We start from the raw sequence: 17234 nt of genomic DNA, 5'->3' as shown, positions 1-17234 counted from the left end.
GGAGATGTTCCCTCAAGCGCTGTGACTTGACTCTGCGAGGGGTCTCTAGTCTCCCCAATGTAGAGGAGATCCCATCGGGAGCAATGGATACAAGAAATGACATTGTTGGATACACAGGTGAACACCTTCTCACGACCGTGGCCCGGATTCGATTTCCGGGCAGGGAAGACATTTTCAATAGATCTGACAGGCTGCATCTATGTCTCCCTGGTGGTCTAGTGGTTAGGATCCGGTGCTCTCACCGCTGTGGCCCGGATTCGATTCCCGGCCAGGGAAGCAATTTTCAGGGGTAAAGTCTGCCCATTCTTCTAAAATGTGCTGCGCAATTGTTTATTTATCTTCGTAGTCCCTGGGTGCTGCGGTGTGTCGTGGCTCATTGAATCTGTGTCCTGATTCAGATTGCTTTGTATGTGTCGTGATCATTGCTTCTTTAGGAAAAATCTTGTTTCGCGTGCGTTGTTTTCTAGTCGACGCTGTTTTGAATTTACCATTGATGTCGGCTCTGCTGTGACATCTAGAAATGGCACTTTGTTGTTGTTCTCCTCTTTTGTGAATTTGATGCCAGTAAAGAGATTGTTGATGGTGTTGTAGGTTTCCTCTAATTTGTTTCATTTTGTGATGACAAAAGTGTCATCACTGTGGCGGACACAAAGTTTGGGTTGGGTCGTTGGAAGGGCTGTTTGTGCGAGTCTTGCTACCCGACGCTTGTCGAAAAAACACATCATCTTCTGCCTTGGGACTCTCCAACCACATGGGATCAATGCAGGTTTCATCAGTTTCCTCATTTCCTCTCCCGCACCTTGCCCCAAATCCAACCTTCCAATTCGACACCAACCTCTTGACCTGTCATACCTGTCCACCTTGCTTCTCACCTATTTGCTCCACCCTCATCTCTGACCTATCACCATCAATTCCTACCTCCATCTACCTATTGCACTCCCAGCTGCCTTCCCTCCAGCCCCACTTCCTTCCCATTTATCTCTCAGCCCCCTTGGGCCACCCTTTCTTCCTGATAAAGAACTTATGCTCTAAACCAAGACTGTGATGAAGCAACATCCTCAACAAATACGAAATAGCTCCCAAGTCAGATTTCATTCCCTCTTCTGTTTCCCAGTTCTTTCAGAAATAAGGAATGTCTTTTTCTTCCACTAGAAAGTGGTCTTCCCCTTTGCGCTGTCTGAAGTGTTATCCCTCACCACTCCTTCAGACACCTTTTAAGAATCCTTTCAACCTGTTTTCCTAACAATTGTAGAAGTGACCAAAAGCAAACATTTCACTCCTCCTCAATGTCCCATTTCTCCTCCAATGAGCCATTTTGTCATGTTGTCTATGTTACAAGCAGCCGAGTGCACTTGGTTTCTGAATTGAAATTTGGCCATTGAAGTGAACAGGATTAATATTTATCGACGGCTAGCTGTGTTTGCACTAACTGTAATTATCCACCAATACGATGTCTTTTGTTCCACCAAAACTGGAAACAATGATCTGTGTTTATATTGCAGTCGGATGTAGAAAATCATCCCAGCGATCTTCACGTTATTATAGTTTACTGAGGCCTTAACAGCATTGCGTGGCAGTTTGATGTGAATAAAACTTAGATGGAAAGAATGTAGATTGATGAGAAGTCAAAATGGCAGAGTGTCTGGCTACAATCGATCTGTCTGGCTTAATTATATGAGTGGCGGCTCTTCAAGAGCAACTTTCACTCCATCACTTCAACCAGCAAGAGGAGATAAGTGTGAACACAACATTCCAACTGTGACAGATACGCATTGCTTCGATGTAATTGATCAAAATCCTGGAACTCGCTCCTGAGCCTTTATTATAGACCATATCATATTTGTGAAGCAATTTAAGAGGCAGCTCATCACCACTTTTTCAAGGACGGTTTGGGAAGACTTGCTGGCAGTGCCAATGATATTCACATGATATTGGAGACGCTCTGATTATATGGATCGATGATTGGCTAACCAATGATACTGTAGGGATAAGGGGTATGTTCAGGATCGCAACTTCCCACAGGGTACATTGCTGCGGCCAAAACTATTTACAATATGGATATGAATTACTTGGATAAGTGAAGTGAATGTACTATTGCCAAGACTGCAGTAAAGACAGTTGATTGGGATGCAGGTGGTGAGGATGACATGGAGAGGGATATCGACAGGTTAAGGAAATGAGCAAAACCTTGGGAATAGAATGTGGGAAAATGAGGTTGTGCACTTTGCCAAGAGGAAATGTGCTGAATGTTAAATGGAGAAATCTGCTGAATAGAAGGATTTGCAAGCTCGCATACAGGAACACTTCATCCAAGTTCAGTGAGTAATAGGGAAGGCAAATGGGATGTTGCTTTTAAAATGGAGTATAAGAGTGGGGAGGTTATAGTGAACCTAAATCAGACACCAATTAGGCCACAACTGAACACTGGGAGAAGTTTTGGGCCTTTCAGCTAAGGAAAGATATACTGGCATTGGAGGCAGTCCAGAGAAGGTTGACCAGGATGATATCAGGGATAGAAATAATGTCTTATGAGGAGAAATGAATAGGTTGGGCCTGTGTTTAATAAAAGTTAGAAGATTTCGAGGTAACATTATTGTCACAAACAAGATTCTGAGGAGACGTGACCGGCTAGATGTGGGAACGTTTACCCTTGTGGGTGAGTTTAGAACCAGAGGGAATAACCTGCAAATAAGGGATTGCATGTTTGGGACGGATGTTGAGCCTGGATTGTTAAGTGCATTCAAAACTAAGATATTTTTTTTTAAATCAGAAAGGGAATTGAGGATTATGGGGAAACAGCAGGAAAGTGAAGTTGATGTTTACCAGAACAATAGTGGGAGGCAAAGTGCAACATCCCATGAATGAATAAATGAAAATTGTCAGGAGAAAATTGTCATGAAGGGAAGATTGGGATCTAGTGATAATGGTTGAGCAACCTAGAGATCTAGGTCTTCTGAGAACACAAATTCAAATCCCATCATGGCTGTTGGTGGAATTTATGTTCAACTAATAAAAAGATCTGGAAGTGAAAGTTTATTTCGTTCCTGGCAACCAGGAAACAGTTATTCACTAAAATAATGAATTGCAGATATTGGAGATCAGCAACAAAAGGCAAAATTGCTGGGGAAACGCAGCAGGTCTGGCAGCATCTGTGGGGAGAAACCAGTTAATGTTTTGAATGCAGCCAAGTTTTGAAGGACCATTGGACTCAAAGCAGTAACACTGTTGTCTCTTCATAGATGCTACCAGAACTGTTGTGTTTCTCCAGAAATTGTCCTTTTTAAGACACGAAATCTGTCATTCATGAACTCTGCATGCATGTATGCATGTGCGCGCGCGCGCCAAGCACACACACCTTGTGACTCCAGACCTATTATAATGTGGTTGACTCTCAACTGCCTTCTGGCATGTAGTCACAATTACTCTGTCCAAGGGCCACGAGGGACAATGAGCAAATGTTGGATGTGCTCGCAATCATCACATCCCACAAAATATTTTCTCATAACTGAAAAAAAACATAGATTAATGAAGGACAGCCAAAACAAACTGCTATGGGAAAGTCTTGCCCAACTAACGTGATTTGCTTGTAGTTATATTTTTAAAAATCCTCTTCAGAGAAGACATTTATTACACCACTGTTGTAATACTGCATGCAATTCTGGGCTCTCTGCTACAGGAAGGAGGTTGTGAAACTTGAAACAGTTCAGAAAACATTTACAAGGATGCTGCCAGGATTGGAGAGTTTGAGCTACAGGAAGATGCTGAATCGGCTAGGATCATTTTCCCTGAAGTTTTGAAGGGTGAGGGGTGACTTTATAGATATTTATAAAATCATGAGGGCATGGATAGGGTAAATAGGAAAGGCCTTTTACCTGGGGAGGGAGCGTCCAGAACTAGATTGCACAAGTTGAAAGTGATTCCAAATGGAGTTTAATACAGCGAAATATGATGATCTTACATTTTGTATAGTCAAATCAAGGTAGGATTTACATGGTGAAAGGTAGGACCTTGAGTGTAGTTGAACAGAGGGATTTTGAAGTTCAGGTTTTGGCACACTGGACTTCATCGGTGATGGTATTCAATTTAAGATACCAAATTAGAGGAGAGATATGCACCAAATATTAACGTCTGCCAACAAGCACCAAATCTGTTTCATATGCAGTATCTTGAACCAAGAGATCTCGGGTTGCGGGTTATTAGGTCCTAGAAAATGGAGTCGTGGCTAGACAGGCTGGTGAAAAAGGCTTCTGGCATGCTTGCTTTCATTGGTCAGAGCATTGAGCACTGGAGTTGGGACGTCTTGTTGCAGCTGTCACACATGCCACACAACAACGATAGGCGTGGAGCTGCCCCCCTCTGACTGGCTGTCCGTTTGAACATCTGAGGAAAGATTAGACCCACCTGCCTGTGTTTGGCTCATATGTACTTCTCCAAGTAATTTTAAACATCGTAACATTACCTGCATCCCCCACTTCCTCTGACAGTTCATTCCACACACGAACTACCTTCAATGTAAAAAATGTTGCCCACCCCCGTGCTTTTTAAATCTTCACCCTCACATCTTAAAAATATACTCCCAAATTTTGAACTCCCCTACCCTTCGGGAAAAGACAGTCGTTGAGACCATAAGTCATAGGAGTGGAAGTAAGTCCATTCGGCCCATTGAGTCCACACCGCCATTCAATCATGGCTGATGGGCATTTGTACTCCACTTACCCGCATTCTCCTCATAACCCTTAATTCTTTGTGACATCAAGAATTTATCAATCTCTGCCTTGAAGACATTTAGCGTTCTGGCCTCCACTGCACTCTGTGGCAATGCATCCCACAGGCCCACCACTCTCTGGCTGAAGAAATGTCTCCGTATTTCTGTTCTGAATTTACCCCCTCTAATTCTAAGGCTATGTCCACGGGTCCTAATCTCCTCGCCTAACGGAAACAATTTCCTATCATCCTCCCTTTCCAAGTCATGTATTATCTTATCAGTCACTATTAGATCTCCCCTTAATCTTCTAAACTCCAATGAATACAATCCCAGTATCCTCAGCCGTTCCTCATATGTTAGACCTACCATTCCAGGGATCATCCGAGTGAATCTCCGCTGGACACACTCCAGTGCCAGTATGTCCTTCCTGAGGTGTGGGGACCAAAACTGGACACAGTACTCCAAATGGGGCCTAACCAGACCTTTATAAAGTCTCAGAGCACAACGGTGTTTTATATTCCAACCCTCTTGAGATAAATGACAACATTGCATTCGCTTTCTTAATCACCAACTCAACCTGCATGTTTACCTTTATATAATCCTCGACTAGCACTCCCAGATCCGTTTGTACTTTGGCTTTATGAATTTTCTCACCGTTTAGAATGTAGTCAATCCTTGTATTCTTTTTTCCAAAGTGCAAGACCTCGCATTGTTCACATTGAATTTCATCAGCCAATTCCTGGATCACTCTCCCAAACTGTCTAGATCATTCTGCAGCCTCCCCACTTCCTCAGTACTACCTGCCTGTCCACCTAACTTCGTATCATCGGCAACCGTCGTTAGAATTCCCCCAGTCCCTTCATCCAGATCATTAATATATAATGTGAACAGCTGCGGCCCCAACACTGAACCATGCAGGTCACCGCTTGTCGCTGGCTGCCATTCCGAAAAAGAACCTTTTATCCCAACTGTCTGCCTTCTGTCACACAGCCAATCCTCAATCCATACCAGTAGCTCAGCTCGAACACCGTGGGCCCTTACCTTGCTCAGCAGCCTCCCGTGTGACATCTTATCAAAGGCCTTTTGGAAGTCTCGATAGACCACATCCACTGGGTTTCCCTGGTCTAACCTACTTGTCACCTCTTCAAAGAATTCCAACAGATTCGCTCTTCCAAGAATTTAGAAACCTCATCCTTAATGATGGATTCTAGAATTTTACCAACAAACGAGGTTAGGCTAATTGGCCTATAATTTTCCATCTTTTGTCTTGATCCTTTCTTGAACAAAGGGGTTACAACAGCGATCTTCCAATCATCCGGGACTTTCCCTGATTCCAGTGACTTTTGAAAGAACTCAACCAACGCCTCCACTATTTCCTCAGCCACCTCCCTCAGAACTCTAGGATGTAGCCCATCGGGGCCAGGAGATTTATCAATTTTAAGACCTTTTAGCTTTTCTAGCACTTTCTATTTTGTAATGGCAACCATACTCAACTCAGCCCCCCGACTCCCTTTAATTGTTGGGATATTACTCATGTCTTCCACTTTGAAGACTGACGCAAAGTACTTATTAAGATCTCCTGCTATTTCCTTATCTCCCATCACTAGGCTTCCAGCATCAGTTTGAAGATGCCCAATGTCTACTTTTGCCTGTCGTTTGTTTCTTGTGTATTCGAAGAAACTTTTGCTATCATTTCTAATATTACTGGCTAGCCTACCTTCATGTTTGATCCTCTCCTTCCTTATTTCTTTCTTTGTTATCGTCTGTTTGTTTTTGTAGCCTTCCCAATCTTCTGATTTCCCAGTGCTCTTGGCCACTTTATAGGATCTCTCTTTTTTTCTTTCATACATTTCCTGACTTCCTTTATCTAATCCCTCCCTGGATAATCTTTCTTTTCATGGGGATGAACCTCTGTACAGCGTCCTCAATTATACCCACAATCTCCTGCCATTTTTGCTCTACTATCTTCCCCGCTAGGCTCTGCTTCCAGTCTATTTTCATCAGTTCCTCTCTCAGGCCCTCATAATTCCCTTTATTTAACTGTTATACCATTACATCCGATTTTGCCTTCTCTCTTTCAAACTGCAGACTGAACTCTACCATATTATGATTGCTGCTTCCTAAGTGTTCCCGTACTTTAAGATTTTTTATAAAGTCTGTTTCATTACGTAGCACTAGGTCCAGAATAGCCTGCTCCCTTTTGGGCTCCATGACAAGCTGTTCCAAAAAGCCATTCTGTAAGCATTCCATGAATTCCCTTTCTTTGGATCGATTGGCAACATTATTTACGCAGTCCACCTGCATATTGAAGCCTCCCATGATCACCGTGACCTTGCCTTTCTGACATACCTTCTCTATTTCCCGGTACATGTAGCGCCCCTCGTCCTGACCTCTGTTAGGAGGCTGTACATAACTCCCATTATGTTTATTTTGCTTTGTAGTTCCTCATTTCCACCCACACAGACTCCACATCATCCGACGCTATGTCATTTAGTGCCATAGATTTAATATTGTTCTTAACTAACAAGGCAACCCCGCCCCCTCTGTCCACCTCCCTGTGTTTTTGATAAGTTGAAAATCCTTGGATGATTAACTGCCAGTCCTGACCCCCTTGGAACCACGTCTCTGTGATGCCTATCACATCAGAATCATTCACGATGATCTGTGCCATTAGCTCATCTGCTTTGTTACGAATGCGACGAGCATTCAGGTAAAGTGCCTTAATGCTAACTTTCTTATCATTAGAGATATTGGAAGTCATAAGATGTCCTAACTTATCCTTCCTTTTTGCTGCATTCCCAGTATGTCTCAAGTTTAAATCCGCCTGCACACATGCTATTCTGCTGCTTATCTTTCCATTTAACTCAAGAGTCCTAGCCACTTTCACTTTCCCTTGCCCTCAACTCAGGAGTTTAAAGTCCTACTTTATTCAACTTATCTTTGTCCCTATTGACTTCATAAACCTCCATAACCTCCACCCTCACCCTTCTACACTCCAGCCTATGCCGTCTATAAATCATTCTGGCAAAATCATAGTTAAAAATGTGAGCTTTAAGAATTGACTGAGAGGGCAGTGAAGATTCAACCAGCTGACAGTGATCTGAATCACATGCAGATCAGATCAGGTTCGGACACCAGGAAACCAGCTGAGTTTTTACAACAAACCACAACGATTTCATCATGAGACTCTTAATTCCAGATTTATATTGAATTCAGATTCCACCATCTGCCGTGGCAGGTTTTGAACCCAGGTCCCCAGAACATTATCTGGGTGAATAGTCTGGTGACAATAAAGTCAGCCATCGCCTCCCCTAAACACATTGGCTCATTGTGTTTAGAGGTAACAAAGGAGCAAGAGGTTTCAGCAGTTGCTAAGTTGTTGATATTACACAAGAGAACATCAGCACTCTCAGTGTTGGCACATACTGAAACCAGAAATCTGTATCAAAGGTAAGGGCTCGGGAACCATAAGAAATAGGAACAGGAAAATGCCATTCAACCCGTTGAGCCTGCTCCTCCATTCAATAGGATTGTGGCTGATCTGACATTCTCCACATGCACTTTCCTGCCCTTTTCCTGAAACTGTTCGTCCCCCAACTGATCACGAATCTATTGATCCTAGTTTTAAATGTGACATGAAGGCTGTCAACAGAGTTACTGGGATGGGGGAGTGGGGTGACGGGTGGCGGGGGAAGCTCAGGTCGACCTTGGGGACTAAAACAATGGTTTCACACTTCACAATATTTAACAAAGGGAATGTTTACGGTTATCCAATACTGGAAATCGGGCAGGCATTCAGATGAAATTATTGGTAAATTATGAATGACAGAGGAGTCGGGAGAGAAGTGGTGTTCAGGCACAGTTGGATATCATCAGTGTAGATGCCAACACCAGCAGCAACGGTTAAACAAATCAGAACGGAAGACGCTAAAAGCAGAACCTCCCAGAGGATAGAGTGATGCTGGAGAGGGTCAGTACTGTCATTAACCCTGATCAAGGCTGTCCGCAGGTCGACGAGGGAATGATCATCCATGTCACCGTTACAAAGGATGTCAAATATGACCTTGGTCAGAACTGCTTCAGGGGCGGAAACCAGAATCGAACGCTTTAAACACAGAATTCTGGAAAAGATGGGAATGGCTAATTCAACAATGATACATCCAAACCAACACTTCCATTGGTGCGATAATAATCGAAGTGTTTTGGTTCTCGAAGGTTCTCAGCAATACTGAGAAAGAGCAACAAAATTAACACAAGAAATACTGCTATTGCTACAATGTGCCTGCTCCCAATTGGGGGCAATCTGGTGTTCAATTAACTCTCTATAAGGGGTAATATTGGAAAGGAATGAAGCAGTTCATAGCTCTAAGAGGGGAGACACAGACTCCTTGATACAGACACACAAGGGGTGGGAGTAGGCCAGTCGGCCCTTCGAGCCTGCTGCAACATTCCATAAGATCATGGCTGATCTGAATTCAACCTCAACTCTATATTCCTACATATCTCCGACAATCTTTCATCCACTTGGTTATCAAGAACCTATCTCCCTCTGCCTTAAAGATTCGGAATCCACTGCCTTCTGAGGAAAACACACAACCATCAGAGAGAAAAGGAATCATCCTCATTTCTGTCTTCTACTTTTAATATATGACCATCTAGTTCCAGATATTAAGATAGGGATACAAGCTGCATTCAAATGACACCAGTATAGTAAACTATCTCAGAGTGCTTCACGCGAACACAATGAGAATTCCTTTAAAAATCACAAAAGCGGAGCAAAGAATTGACAGGTGACCAAAAATTTGGTCAAAGTGGCAGGTTTAGGGCAACCTTTCAAACAGGTTCAATTTCCCAGACATCAGAAGACTAAGACATAAACAGCAAACACAAAATGGCAAACAATGGAAAACAAAAGTGTAGACGTGATGTCACAGGATGAGTAATCCAGGGAACATGAGTTCAAATCCCACCACAGCAAGAGGTGAGGTGAGATGTGAATAATTCAATTCACAAATGTGGAACACAAAGTTAGTCTCAATATGGTATTGATGGCACAGACGTCAATTATCATAAAAAACAACGTTCACCAATGTCCTTTCAGGAGGGAAACTGCCATCCTTAACTGGTCTGGTTTACATGTGACTCCAGACCCACAGCAATGTGGTTGACTCTTAAACTGCCCTCGGAATTGGCACAAGCAAGACACCTTGCAATTAGGGATGGATAACAAACATCAACCTTGTGAAAGTGTCAGAACAGAAATTGCAGGAGAATCTCAGCCAGTCTGGCAACACTGATGGAGAGTGTGTGAGAGAGAGAAAGAAACAGGGTCAATATCCTGGCCTGAGTCCAGAACAGTTGTGAAGAAGGGTCACAACACTTGAAATGCTAACTCTGCTTCTCTCTTCACATGTGCTGCCAGGCCTATTGAGTTTCTCCAGCAATTTATGTATTTTGGTGTTTCAGATCTCCAGCATCCACAGTTCATTATTAGACTGACTTAGGGAAGCTCCAATCCCATAAAAGGGTAAAGCAGAAGGGCTGGAATTACTCAGCAAGTCTGGCACCAGCTATGGAGATAAAAACAGGTCTTCAGGTTATTGGATGATCTTACATCAGGGACAATTTTTTGGGGAAGCTGCAAGAGTAAAAGGCACTGGTGTAACTTCAACATCTGGGAGAACTCTCTTAGCCTTGGGGGTCACGCTGACTCAGCATTCTGGTCCTGCTCATTACCTGTTAAATTCTCCGTTTGTTTTTCTTGTTATATTTCTACATGGTTGACACATTCCTATGTTTTAAAATGAAATTCCAGCAGACAGGAATTTTCCATGTAAGTAATCATACATTAGAGGGTTTGGAACGTGAATGTAACTTTTAAACAGAAAGTATTTATTCATGCATGGGGTGTGGGCATCGCTGACAAGGCCATCATTTTTATCCATCCTTAACCACCCTGTTGTTAGTTGGAAAAGTGAATGAAGGTGTCTGAGATTGTCTTGATCAGCACAGAAATCTCAAAGATGGGTGTGCTCAGGTCGAAGTATCCTCACTCCCACAGCCAATTCTGCATTCATTGCAATTACAGAAACCATATAAAACTTCCAGGACAAGTACAACATGGGAATACAATCAGAATAAAGCTTCTTCTACTCTTAAATTGAAAGGGAAGCGACCTCAACGCTCTCCCCAACAAGCACTGTCAAGACAGTAACAGCATTGGGTTAGATACAGAGTAAAATGTCCTCTACTCTTCCCCATTCATACAGTCCCAGGACAATGACAGCAGAGGGTTAAATAAACAGTAGAGCTTCTTCCATTATGACTGACACTTAGTCCGCTCTACACCAATCCTCAAGGAAAATTCAGAACAGAGACTATTATCTGGTACTGAATGCACACATCCTAATGGGAATGACAGCGACAGAAAATCATGTAGTGAAACACAGATAAAACACACACAATGTGCAGCAAGACTAGGCTTTTATTGGGATCAAACACATTTGAATGACAGGAGACATAGTCCCTGCAATGATCCGAATGTGAGCTGAAAAACATTCTCACGTGAACAATATTCTCTGGGAATGCAATGTCCACCTCACCGCTGTCTGGTCAGTTCCTCTGCTCTCGTTCAGGGCTGAGTTGCGGCTGACCACATGGTGGCGTGGGGTCAAGAGGTTATCGAGTTAAGGTCAACTTGGATTGAGGGCATCCTGTGTCATGCCAGTGATGTCGAGTGTCTCTGATTTACTCAACTTATAATTGGGGACACGGGGATGTCAGGCTGGGTTTGTATCCGTTTAAGCTTAGAAGAAACAGATGATATGATGGAGCTGTATAACATCCGGAGAAGATTTAACAATGTAAATGTAATGTCCACTCATTTCTAGCCAGAGACTCACCTCTCATTTAAGATAGGAGAGTTTTGTTTTTCTCTCAAGTGTTCCCGAGTCTTTGAAATTCACTTCTTTCGAGAGCAGCATGTGGTGGTGGTACGGCATCAGTGACCTGGGTTTGACCCCACCCTCGGGCCGACTTTCTGTGTGGAGGTTTCACATTCTCCCTTTGTGTCTGCGTGGGTTTCCTCTGGTGCTCTGGCCTCCTTCCACAATCCAAAAGATGTGCAGGTGCAGGTAGATTAACCATGAGAGTTGCTGCGTTACAGGGATAGGGGAACAAACTGGGTTTGGGTGGGACAGTCAGTCAATGTTGACTCAATGGGCTGAATGGCCTACTTGCATGCAATTGACCTATATCAATCAACAGTATACACTTGCTTTATGGTTACCGACATCCAATTAGATTATTGGTTTTAGTAATTTCATCTATCTTACCTTATCGTATTCAACCAACTACAGCATCTAGAAACTTGCCCAATTACAATATCGAATATCTACAGAGTACTTTTTCTTTTTGTAACGACCATTTGGACCGAAGGGTCTGTTTCTATGCTGTCTATCTCTACGACTCTATGACTGACGTGTGACCTCTTCATTGCTGTTAAAGTTCCTTATTTGTCCCTACATAGTCATGGTTTTACTTTATCGAATATCTTCCTGGCTTTTTGCAGTTAACACCCTATATCCTGCCCTCGTCAACACTTTCCCTTCCAATTCTGTGCTAACGATTTCATGAAAACACTCAGAGTGTGGTGAGACTGTGGAACTCACTACCATAGTGAATACTTGGGGTGAAAGACATTACAACTAAGGGTAAGCAACCCAATACAAATGAGCGTTACCGTCACCAGATTCACAACACAGTGAAATTAAAACATGCAATGTCCCTCAATTTCTCAACTGTTCCTAACCATACTTGATGAAGAACAGGAGAAAGTGAGGACTGCAGATGCTGGAGATCAGAGCTGATAATGTGTTGCTGGAAAAGCGCAGCAGGTCAGGCAGCATCCAAGGAGCAGGAGAATCGACGTTTCGGGCATCAGCCCTTCTTCGGGCATCAGCCATTCTGAAGAAGGGCTGATGCCCAAAACGTCGATTCTCCTGCTCATTTGATGAAGAACAGATCTTGCACAATATAATTTAAACAAAAACCAACAATTATAAATACGCCACCTTTGCTAGGACAAAGTTAAAGAAGATAATCTAATTCACAGCAATGATTTAAACCCTTTGATCAAGTCCCTCACCATCTCAGAGACAGAGACTTAAGCGGCAAATTAAGAAAGATTTTTTTTTTAAAACTTACCAGTTCAAACAAACAGTTTTCAACAATGGATTGCGAAGCCTTTGTGCAATCCTTGGACTATGAGCTTTTCACAGACACGTAACTGTAAATCTATTTTCAAAGTCACTGCTAAATGTACATCGACACCCCAAAGTATTTAGCCATTTCTTTCAGGCTGGGACTCATTCCCAGAAAGAGCCAACAATTCTTTAACTGGACAGTAGAACTTAGAGACAACAGCTCCTGGGCTCAACAAGCAGCAACGCCCAATGGAAGCAAAGTTGGCGACGGGGCTGGGCGGGGTAAGGGCATAAAACAAAAAAAGCCCACTGAATCTCCCACTGCACACACACTGTCAGAATGCACAGGGGCTCAGTCCTGGGAGTGATACACAGCAGTTTCACCAAGAGAATCAGATTGTTGTGATCACTTGTGCGCCCGCTGATGCTTCCGCAAGTTGTAGGATGATAAGAACCTCCACCCGCACTAGGACAGGTGGACCCGCTGGTGCCTCAGCTTGGCGGAGGAATTGCTGAAGCCCTTTCTGCACGAGTGGCAGGAGAACAGCCTCTCCCCGCTGGTGCTTCTGCAGGTGGGAGAAATTGCTGAAGCCCTTCCCACACTCGGGACAGGAGAACAGCCTCTCCCCAGTGTGACTTCACCGAGAAATGTCCAGGTCAGACGGAAAACAGAAGCCCTTCCCACACTCGCCAATCTTCCACGGATTCTCCACAGGACAGGATTCCTTGGGTTTCTCAATGACCGAAGCTTCAGCCTTATACAGACGTGTGTACAGCCCCTCCCCACAATCCCTCAAAATTTCTCAACTGTTCCTAACTAGACTTGATGAACAGATCTTGCACACGAAAATCATAATTTTAACAAAAACAAACAATTATGAATACCACAGATTTACTCGGGCACATCACTGTAAATTTAATTTCAAAGTCACTGCTGAATGCGAATGGACACTCTGAAGTATTCAGCTATTTCTTACAGACTGCGGCTCATTCCCAGACAGAGCCAACAATTCTTTAACTGGACAGAAAAAAAAGAGAACAGCTCCTGGGCTCAACGAACAGCAGTGCCCACTGGAAGCAACGTTGCGGGATGGGGGCACGAGGGCATAAAACAAAAAATACCAGCCGATTCTCCCACTATAAGTACTATCCTAGCAGGGGAACAGTCCTGGCAGTGACACACAGCGGCTTCACCAGCAGAATCAGATTGTTGGGAGCACTGGTGTGCCCGCTGTTGCTTCTGCAAGGAGCAGAATGATGAGAGCCTCCGCCTGCACTCGGGGCAGGTGAACGACCTCTCCCCTGTGTGGACCCGCTGGTGCCTCAGCAGGTGGGAGGAATTTCTGAAGCCCTTTCTGCTCTCAGAGCAGGAGAACGGCCTCATCCAATGTAGACCCGCTGGTGCATCAGCAGGGCAGAGGCATCTTTGAAGGCCTGTCCGCACTTGGACCAGCTGAAGGGCTTCTCCACCATGTGGACCCATCGGTGGGTCATCAGGACGGCGGAATAGATGAAGGCCTTCCTGCATTCGGGGCAGGCGAATGGCCTCTCCCCAGTGTAGTGCCTCTGCAGAACGTAGGAACTGCTGAAGGCCTTCCCGCACTTGGGACACCTGAAGTGCCTCTCCCTAATGTGGACCCGCTGATGGCTCAGCAGGTGGGAAGAATTGCTGAAGCCCTTTCCGCACTCAGGGCAGGAGAACAGACTCTCCCCGGTGTGACTGTGCCCATGAGTCTCCAGGTCAGATGGGAAATGGAAGCCTTTCCCACAGTCGCCACACTTCCACGGTTTCTCTACGGGGCGGGATTCCTTGGGTTTCTCCATGACCGAAGCTTCAGCTGCACACAAACGCGTGTACAGCACCTCCCTGCCATGAGGTCTGCCTCCCAGTCGGTATAACCTTTTACTGGCTCCACAATCAGAGTGCTGCAACAGTAGGGTCCCTCTTCCAGTCTCACTGATGCTGAAAACGTTCTGAAACAGGAACCAAAAAGCTTGGTTCCTTCTCACAGAATCATAGACGAAAATTATTATAATCCCGATGGATTCAGTGACTGCCAGACATTGACGTGAAATTGAGGACTGCAAATGCTGGAGAGTCAGAGTCAAAGTGAAATGCTGGAAAAACACAGCAGATCAGATAGCATCAGAGGAGCAGCAGAGTCAATGTTTTAGACAAAGCTCTTCATCTATTGATTTTGAAACTTACGTCTTCAGATCTTCAAATAATCTGTGAAAGGAAATTACAAAAGTCATCACTGTCAGTCCAGGTTAGAAATTCCAAAGAAGCAATTCTACTTTCTGCAGAACATTCTTTTCTTTTTCCACAAAATTGAAAGCACCATCCCACCCCCTCTCACCCCTCTATTCTCACTCCGCTCAAACTAATTCTCCAGACGGGACTGATTCAGGATCTTACAGAGACCGAAAAGTGAACACATCAAGATAGACACCTCTGAATTTTGGATCCCTCCACCTGAAAGTTAGTATCTTTCACGACATCTCGGAGTGAGTAAGTCTGACTTTGGGAAGCAAAAGAAAAGTGTCAATTAAGGATGAACATTCAATGCAGCCTCTTGAGAGACAACCAGACATGAAATGGTCAACATCTGGGGAGGTGGAAGTGGGGAAATGGGGGAAATTAGAAATCAAGACATTGGCACCGACACCAGACAGAAACTGAACATACAGACATGGAAAACATTACGGCCTAGCCAGAGTCATAGAGATACACAGAACAAAAACAGGTCCTTCGGTCCAACTCATCCGTGCCGACCAGATAGCCTAAATTAATCTCGTCTCATTTACCAGCACTTGTCCCATATCCCTCTGAACTCTTCCTATTCATATACCCATCCAGATGTCTTTTAAATCTTATAATTGGACTTGTATCCACCACTTCCTCCGGCAGATTGTGCCTCACACTTGCCTCCCTCACCCCAAACATATTACCCTCCTGTTCTGGATTTCTCCCATCCCTGGGAAATGACCTTGTCTGTTTACCCTATTCATGCCTCTCATGATTCTATAAACGTCTGTATGATCACCCCTCAGCCTCTGGTATAGCTGGGAAAACAGCTCAAGCAAGGCACTGTGTTTACTTTAACCTTCACACTCACCATTCAGCCCAATAAGTTCCCACCGACCATCCAAAGTATAACCCATCCAGACACATTCCTCTTTTCCATTACTGTACATTTCCTCCTGACTAATGCACCTGACCTGCACACCGTGGGCCCATTTCACCTGTACCTGCACATCTTTAGATTTTGGCAGTAAACCAGAGCACCCGGAGGAAACCCACACACACACACGGCAGGGAAAATGGGCAAACTCCACACAGGCAGTTGCCCAAAGGCCGGGATTGAACGCGGGCCCGTGATGTTGGGAGGCAGCAGTGCTAACCACTGACCCATCGTGCTTCCTATGTGTGCTGAAAGAGGTGGGGTCCGTGAACTTTGTGAATTGTACCGCATAGTGGATTGTTGAATCAGGTTAAATCTCACGGGATCTAGGGAGAGCTAACCAACTGGGTACAAAATTTAGAAGCGTGTTGTTGTCGATGCTGGAATCGTACCTGAAAACAACAAATGCTGCAGATCACAGTGGGTCAGGCAGCGCTGTGCTACTCTATGCCTGGACAGTGTGGACGTGGAGATGATGTTTCCACTAGGAGAAGGGTTGAGGATGCCAAGTGATTGAGAGTATTTAAGACAGAGATAGGTTCTTGATTAGTAAGGGGTCAAGGGTTTTGAGGAGAAGGCAGCAGAATGGGATGGAGAAACATATTAGTCATGATCGACTGGTGGAGCAGACTCGATGGGCCAAATGGCCTCATCCTGCTCCTGTGTATTATGGTCTTAAAGCTGGGCAGATAACTTAAGGGGTTCTCACAAACTATTTCAGAATCCTGAAGAGGAGTTGTTGGACTCGACACTTTAACTCTGCTTTCTCTTCACAGATGCTTCCAGTCCTGCTGAGTTTTTCCAGTGCTCTCAGTTTTTGTTTTAGATTTCCAGCATCCACAGTTCTTTGTCTTATTTATCACAATCATTTCTTGCACTTCTCAACTGTCTGGAACTTCACCTCCCTGATCTACAAACTGTTCACTTAACCTAGAAATGTCCACTACGTCCTTATCAGAGTAGATCATTTTGTTGCAAAATTATTGTCCAATTCTGTGACCAAAATAATTGCATTCGTAATTACTTGCACCAGGGACTCTCAATATCTCAGGCAAGCACACAGCCAGATTGTTTCAGACAGTACATTTATGTGATTTGATACAATTCCCTATTCCCTACTTTACCAGGATGTTGCTGGGA

At 44.2% G+C, this 17234-nt stretch overlaps 1 non-coding gene across 1 annotated transcript; it reads left to right on the top strand.

Annotated features, from left to right (window-relative positions):
* Nucleotides 1-204: 204 nt before the first annotated feature.
* On the top strand, nt 205-276 carry trnae-cuc (transfer RNA glutamic acid (anticodon CUC)). The gene has a single exon. It is a non-coding gene; the product is annotated as a tRNA-Glu (tRNA).
* Nucleotides 277-17234: the final 16958 nt, after the last annotated feature.

The sequence above is a fragment of the Chiloscyllium punctatum genome, chromosome 36 (genome assembly GCF_047496795.1).
Source record: "Chiloscyllium punctatum isolate Juve2018m chromosome 36, sChiPun1.3, whole genome shotgun sequence".
Classification (NCBI taxonomy): domain Eukaryota; kingdom Metazoa; phylum Chordata; class Chondrichthyes; order Orectolobiformes; family Hemiscylliidae; genus Chiloscyllium; species Chiloscyllium punctatum.
The sequence above is the reverse complement of the archived record's forward strand: the minus strand, read 5'-3'. Positions and strand labels throughout refer to the sequence as shown.